The sequence below is a fragment of the Gorilla gorilla genome, chromosome 8, assembly GCF_029281585.2.
Source record: "Gorilla gorilla gorilla isolate KB3781 chromosome 8, NHGRI_mGorGor1-v2.1_pri, whole genome shotgun sequence".
Classification (NCBI taxonomy): Eukaryota; Metazoa; Chordata; class Mammalia; order Primates; family Hominidae; genus Gorilla; species Gorilla gorilla.
In genome coordinates this window covers 116,578,981-116,587,103 of record NC_073232.2, presented here as the reverse complement: position 1 = coordinate 116,587,103, position 8,123 = coordinate 116,578,981, and positions in this window count along the sequence as shown.

Below are 8,123 nucleotides of genomic sequence, written 5' to 3'. Positions count from 1 at the left end.
CCAAGTTCCCCACGTGATTCTGGATGTCCAAGAACCACTGGTATCTGGGCTGATTAGGGAAGGCCTCATGGTGGGGCGCTGCCAGATAGAGTCTGAAAAATGACCAGGACTGTGGCCAGGAAAGACATTCCAGCCAGAAGCATGGAGTGAGGGTGGGAAGCACCTACTGTATGCCAGGCACCGTTCCGCACACACGTTTGTTAATGCACACAGTTCCATGTCAGTCCTATGATGTAGGTGCTATTCTTATCCTCCCTACTTTCCAGATAAGGAAACAGGCACTGAAGGGGCAAGTGACTTACCTACTGTCAGAGTGGTAAGTAGCACAGCCCAGATTCCAACCCAGGCAGTCCTGGTGTATATGTTGGCATATACTGAGAAGTCGTAGCAAATGAGGTTGAAAAGATAAGAGTGGGGCTGAACCATGCAAAGCCTTGAATGCTAATACAAGGTAAATTTGGACCTCACAACAAGCAGAGGTGGGCCATTGGCGGGTTTTGAGTGAGATAGTAACTTGATTCACCCCCAAACTAAGGAGTCCCTATCTATGTGATCAGTGCCATCCATGTCCTGTGCTGTAGGGTACATGGCCGGCTTCCCGGGCAGGGTTGGTGGCAGCTGGCAGTGGTTGGTGAATGTCCAGGAAGTCCTAACTCAAGCTACCCCAAGGCTGTGATTCAGAACATTTTCGTGGTCCGTCTCATCTCCACCTCACGGGACAGAGCTGGAAGGCTGTTTGGTTTGGCCAGCGACCGAAAGCAGAGGGAGCCAAGAGTCACAGAGTGAAGGGCAATGTGTGCCTTCAACAGGGCCCTCCCTCTCCTCCCCACTCTGCCTTGCCCCACCCCTGTCCCTGGGAAGGGCATCTTTTAGAGTTAACTTTTCTCATTGCCATCCAAAAATAGCTTGCTTGTTTAACTAGTTTGTTGTTTAAAAAATAAACATAAAAGCAATAATACAGTCATAATTTTAAAATTCAAGTACTAACAGGAAAATTAAGTAACGGACTAATGGTCCCACTTCTGACTCCTTAGTCCACTCCCCAGAGATAACCAATATGAAGTTTTTGGTGTAGCCTTCCAAAATTTTTCTGTGTATGTGTCACATGTATGTATAGATATATATGCATCCTTTTAGTCCTTTTTTACATAAATGGCATCATACCGACTAATTCTTCTTGGTTATCTTTTTGAACATTTGGCTCTGCCTTATTCTTTAAACTAGCTGCTTACTGGCCGAGTGCATTAGCTCACACCTATAATCCCAGCACTTTGGGAGGCCAAGGCAGGAAAATCGCTTGAGCCCAGGAGTTTGAGACCAGCCTGGGCAACATGGCAAACCTTGTCTCTACAAAAAATATATAAATTAGCCAGACATGGTGGCGTGTACCTCTAATCCCAGCTACTCAGGAGGCTGGGGTGGGAGGATTGCTTGTGCCTGGGAGGCAGAGGCTGCAGCGAGCCGTGATCACTCCACTGCACTCCAGCCTGGGTGACAGAGTGAGTAAGACCCTGTGTCAAAAAAAAAAAAAAAAAAAAAAAAAAAAAAAAAAATATATATATATATATATATATATATATATATGGCTGCTTACTATCTCACTGTCTGTATGCATGTACCATAATTTACCCAACTTTCCCTACTGAGGAACACTTCAGTTGTCTCCACTTTTTGCTGTTATAAACAACACTCTAGTGAACGTCTCTGCACAAATCCTGTTTTGAAATGATCCTCTCCCAGTAATCTCCATATTCTGTACTTGCTGTATATGGATTCACCACCAGCATCTTATTATAAAAATAACCATTGCCTGGGATTTATTCAATCATCATTGAATAAATTTTGAATCAACAGTGAGGAAAAGGTGTTTGACCAAGTACTGAGCAAGAGCATGTGATCTGCCTGGGTCCAGCTCTATGTGGGGAACAAAAGTATAAGATGGGGGCTCTGTCCCCAAGGAACTGGGTCTAATAGGAAGACTACCAATGGCTGCAAAGTAAGTCAGAGATCAATGAAGTGTGGTAAGTAATTGAAAGTGAAATTGTGTGGCTCTGAAGCCCGCATGAGCGGAATGTGAAAACAGATCAGCTGTGAGTTTCAGCTATAACCTCTTTTGCTCCCTTACAGATGGGAAACTGTGAAGAGCCTCCCCAGAGAAAATCAAATCCACATAATTGTTCTGTCTCTCAAATGCTTGTACTCGCTCCATTCATCTGAGCCCGGGTCTGGTTTATTTCCTCCTGCACAATGTGGGGCCCTCCTTTACGGGTAAAAAATGGCATTTTCCACCCTTTGATGTTTCTCTACAGCCCCACAAAGAAACCAGAAAATAAAACTGTCGACAACAAATTGTCTCTCAGAAAGAGGGAACCACATAAACCTCAGAGATGTTCAAAGACATTTCTTCTTGATGGGAATAGGTGGGCCTCAAAAGTGTGAAGTGAGAGTTGTAGCACAGCGGTGGGTTAGGGAGTCTGGAAGAGTTTCGTCCCATCTGTTTCTTTCAAACCCACAGGTCAGTGATATTTTAGGTTTCTTTTGGAGCAACTTTATTTAAAGTAGAAATAGCAAAGACCCACGCCCCGTTTCTTCCCATTAGCTGCCCTTGGCTATCTTCCCAACTACCCAGAGATGACGCCCATAGCCCCCACAGCCTTGCTGCCACAAAGAAGGCTTTCTTCCTGAAGAAAGGACCGGGCTATGTTAGACCAAAGGTCTCCTGGGACGATGGCCTTGCATCTCTTCCAAAAGGCATGGCTAGTGCTGAATCAGCCCCCCAAGGGTCTGGAAGCTGTAGGTCAGCCGCCAGTTCTCCCAGCCAAGGACAGTGAGTCAGCCCATACATACCCCATGTACTCCCACCCCAGGAATCAGAGCCAAGTGAGACTAGAGCAGGTGCTGTATGTAGAGCCAGATTCAGGGCCAGGGAGAAGGTCAGTGGTGTTCAGCCCTCTGGATATCCACAGCTTTGCCCAGTGCAGTTTCTAAGAAGCCCTCTCCATAGGGACAAAATGCCACAAAGAGGAAACAAATCTATGGAGAGGGCTTCTGGCCAGGCAGGGAAGCTGCACAAGCTCCATACATCCAGAGCAACACAAGATGCCACACTAAGCTGCAAGGTTGCTCAGCCTGAACGTTTAAATCCAGAGAGAAACAAGAGCAGGTCCTCTGCCCTCTCTCCATATACCCTCTCAGTATGGAGGCCTATGCAACGTCCTCCCCACGAGGTTCCAGCCTTCATGACAAAGCTGGTGCTAAGGCCAAGGAGACTGAGAGCCTCACTATAAACAGCACAGGGACTAAGAGTGTGGGCTCTGTGTTCAATCTCTGCTATGCCATGTCCTAGCTCAGCAAGTCTCACCATTTCTAAGAGCCTTGGGTGTGCCTCAGTTTCTTCAACTGTAAAACAGGAATAATACTGCCCACCTCGTAGAGCCATTGAGAAGGTTAAATGAAGGAACGTGTGTGATGCACTTAGCTTCGGGCCTGACAAATAAACTCAACAAGAAAAACTGCGGAGATTCTTCCCCTTGCTCTGAGGAGGGCTCCTTACAGCCCAACTCCTACTGCCTGGTTCCCCCAGCAGTGTGAGCTGTCCCTCCACATGGGAGTGCCTCCTCCTACATGGGAGTCTGTCTTCCCTGGGGGTTCCCTCACACACCTCCCTTAGGGCCAGACGCTGGCCAGGTGCTCAGAAAATGTTTGTGCACCTCACAGGAGGGGTCTGGGGCATGCCCCCTGTTTAGGGGAACAGAAAGGGTCTCTTGCCTCTGCCCTTCTGACCCCTCTGTTCTCCTCGTCCCTCTGCAGGACAGCCAGAGCCTAGACTTGCAGTTGCCATAGCAACAACAGAGCCAGAGAGAGTACAAGGCAGGGCATCCCTGTGGCTCCAGGGAAGCAGCTACCTCTTCTAGACAGCGAAGTGGGGAAACAGCTATAATAGCGGCCTCATGATGAGCTCCTGGAAGTGGCCTGGGTTTCTACATCATCCATCCATCCATCCATCCTTCCATTTGCTCAGTCATTCATCACTACTATACACAAGGCACTGTGCCAAGCACCAGGAAAACAAAGTCAAGTGGGACACTATTCCTACCTTGAGAGAGCTCCCAGTCCAGGAGGGAAAGCAGAAGTGGAAGGCAGCAAGGGCAGGAGGTGAGGTAGTGCTAGTAGTGGGGAGGCCGAGCAGGGCAGAGGTTAAGTGCACAGGCTCCAGAGTCAGCCTCCCGCAAGCAAACCTCAGCTCTGCTCATCACTAGCTATGTAACACCTGGGCAAGCGACTCCACCTCTAAATCTCGGTTTACTGATCTATAAAACGGGAGTGATTGGTACTTACCTCATAAGGTTTGGAGGTATTAGTAGTATATCTAAGGTACCTAGCATATAGTAAGTGCTCAAAAAACAGAAGATTTACTATCATTCTGAATCTACCCTACATTCCCTCCTCCAAAACCCAAGTCTGAAGCCCAGGTTTCTGGTTAGGGCTTCCTGCAGTTTCCTCAGCTAACTCTTCCCCTAGCTTCCAGGATAAGCAGCCCTTGCTGCCACTGTACCTGGGATGTCTGTGTGTCCCCATCTCTCCACCTCCCTGCTGCTATCAGATCACCTGGGACAGTGTCTCAGATAAAGTCCCCAAAGAGGGTCTTTCTGTTTAGCAAATAAATGGCCAAAAACCATTAAGTGAAATACTTAAAATACCTCCCGCCCTTACCTTTATACAGCTCCTCATTATTCATCCTGATACCCTCCTCTTATGGCAGAAAGGCACAAAGGGTGCGTGTGCTGCACATGCGCGTGCACGCGCGCGCACACACACACACACACACACACACACCCTTTGAGAGATATTCTTCACCTGTGAGCGTAACCTGAATACGCCCAGATTTAGCAACAGCTGTTCCTGCTAACAGTCATCCTCCCACTTCCCTGCCCCAGTCCTGTGATGCTGGAACAGAGGCTGCCCCTACTCAGGGTTCCCTGGGGGGCAGCGTCATCACTAAGCAACCACTACCTCCATTGCTTTGTCCATCTCAGCCCCAGGACAGGACTGGAAATGGCTCTTTCCAGGACAGGACTGGTATTGGCTTCTATAGCAGGGAGCTGACTGTTGCTGCTCAACTGCTCCCTCTGGAGGGGGCTGTCTGCTAATGACAAAGTAGGCCGGAAACCCTTGCTGTCTGCAAGGGGATTCCTGGGCATGGCAGGAATCCTTGAGAGGAAATGGCAGGGCAGAGTATTGCACAGTTCTTGTCCCTGGAGCACATGTGTAACCATCCTGTCTATGCGCAGCATGGTACTGGTGTGCTTTAGTTTTCCATTCAGCATCCAAGCTGATTGGTAACTGGGCAGGCCTGCAGGCATTTCAAATCCCTCACATTTTAACCCTCGGAAAGAGATAACCTGCTCCAAGAGGAGACAAAGATTCTCTGCTTGACCAAACTTTAGTCAGGCTCCTGAACCTCCTCCTAGGTTCATCTGTGCGTATCCTTGTAAAATTGTTTTAGCAAAGAACGCTGCTAAGTTAGTTTGGCAAAAGAACTCCCCCACCTCAATATCAGATCATCCTTGATATCTGATCAAGTTCCTCGTCCTCCGCCAGCCCTCTGGTGATGTCCGATGATCCTGGCCTGTCTTCAGCAAGAATCCTGTTAGGTCAGTTTAGCTAGAATCCTCCTTATCCCTGACGTTTTCTCCGAGTGATTTTCAATCCACTGACCTCCGCTCTACTTCTGGGCTATAAATATCCACTTCTTCATCTTGTACTCAGAGTTGAGCCCAATCTCCCTCCCCAACTGCAAAAGTCTCATTGCAGCGGCCCCTATACCTATCGTGATGGTTATGAGGAAGTCTTCCTTCACGTGCTTTACACACGTGTCAGTGAATGATTTTTTTCTTTAACAGAGAGTAGTGAGATTCTGAGTATTCTTCAGAAACACGGGAGAGAATATTTATTTTACATCATCAACAACATTGCAAGATTTCAGAATGCACAGTATTAAACTTGGCCTTGGGGTGAGAGGGAGGAGAATGGGGAGGGATAAAATCGCAGCTTTCAAGGGATCACAGGTTGAGATTAAACCTGCACACAGGAAACAACCAGAAAACAACTCCAAACCATGAATCAAGCCATGTGCAACGTAGGACATCTAGTTCCACAAAGTGATGGGGGGATGAGCACAGGGTTCAAGTCTGATCATTGGCAGAAGCCTCGTCATAATAGGGTTGCCTGCCATTCACTGAGTTTCACCCAGCTGGTACTAAGCCCTTGCATAGATGAGACCATCATTATTCAACAGCCCAACGAAATAGGTACTTAGCCATCCCATCTTACAGATAAGAAACTGAGGCTAATAGAGGTATAGCAACTTACTCAAGAAAGTTAAGTTGCAAAGTCGGAATTTGATCCCAGTGCTAACCTTGAAGCCCTGTTTGTAACCCCTATGGCACACCACTTCTCTTTACATAAAGAAGAATTTTGATCTGAACTTTGCAAGAGAAAAGACTGGTTGGAAAAAAAAACAGAGGGCTGCTCTGAGGAAGAATAGTATGTAGAGGAAATGGCATTTTCAAAGGCTCAAGAGCGCTAACAGGCCAGATGAGAGCAAAATGTTTGAAAAGATCAAATGTTCAGCCTTCCAGGCACTCAGAGAAGAAGATAAATGGAAATGGGTCTCCCAGGTGGGCACAGTGTTTGGTGTGTGTGTGGTGGGGGATGGGAACTGGAGACTACTCATTGAGAACTGCATTGGGCTGGATATTTGGTTATTTGTGAAGACCTCAGAAAACAAACTAAGCTAGGCTGATATAAACCACAGGGCAGTCAAGCTTGGTTCTCAACTCAGAGTAACCCAGTCTCCCCTCCATCAAGGCCAATGACTCTGACAAAGGAAACATGGGTAAGGAGACCTGAAGGTGAGAAACCAAGAAACATAACACCTGCCCCTGCCACCCCTACCACCACCAAAGCTCCAAGGAACAATGTGGGAGCCACATGCAGGCAGTTTCTGCAGCACTGGAGGGATTGCTCTAGCTTGTACTTTATGATTTAGATTAAATCTACTTTAATACTCAGAGTCATTCTGTCCTCCTAGGCCTCTGAGTCTGTGATGGGAGGGGCTGCCACAAAGGTCTCTGAAATGCCTTCAAGGCCTTTTCCCCACTTTCTTGGCCATTAGCACTTGGCTCCTTTTTACTTATGTAAATTTCTGCAGCCTGCTTGAATTCCTTCCCTGAAAATGGGCTCTTCTTTTCTACCACATAGCTGGCTGCAAATTCTCCAAACTTTTATGCTCTGCTTCCCCTGTAAACATAAGTTCCAACTTAACATAATTTCTTTGCTCACAAATATGAGCATAGGTTGTTGAAAGCAGCCAGGGCACATCTTGAATGCTTTGCTGCTTAGAAATTTTTTCTGCCAGATACCCTAAAATCATCACTCTCAAGTTCAAAATTCCACAGGTCCCTAGGCCAGGAGCACAATGCAGCCAAGTTCTTTGCTAAAGCATAACAAAAGCGACCTTTGCTCCAGTTCCCAGTAAGTTCCTCATTTCCATCACCTCCTCAGCCTGGCCGTCACTGTCCATATCACTACTGGCATTTTGGTCACAACCATACAACCAGTCTCTAGGAAATTCTAAACTTTCCCTCATCTTCCTATCTTCTTTGGAGCCCTCCACACTCTTCCAACCTCTGCCCATTACCCAGTTCCAAAGTCACTTGCACATTTTCAGGCATCTTTACAGCAATGCCCCACTCCTCAGTACCAATTTTCTGTATTAGTCTGTTCTCACACGCTAAAAAGAAACACCTGAGACTAGGTAATTGATAAAGAAAACAGGTTTATAAAAACTGCATGTTCTCACTTATAAGTGGGAGCTAAATGATGAGAACACATGGACATGTGGAGGGTAACAATACACATTGAGGCCTATCAGAGGGTGCAGGGTGGGAGGAGGGAGAGGATCAGGAAAAATAACTAATGGATACTAGACTTAATATCTAGATGATGAAATAATCTGTATAACAAACCCCATGACGCATGTTTACCTATGGAACGAACCTGCACATCCTGCACATGTACCCCTGAACTTAAAATAAAAGTGTTTTTAAAAAGAGGTTTAA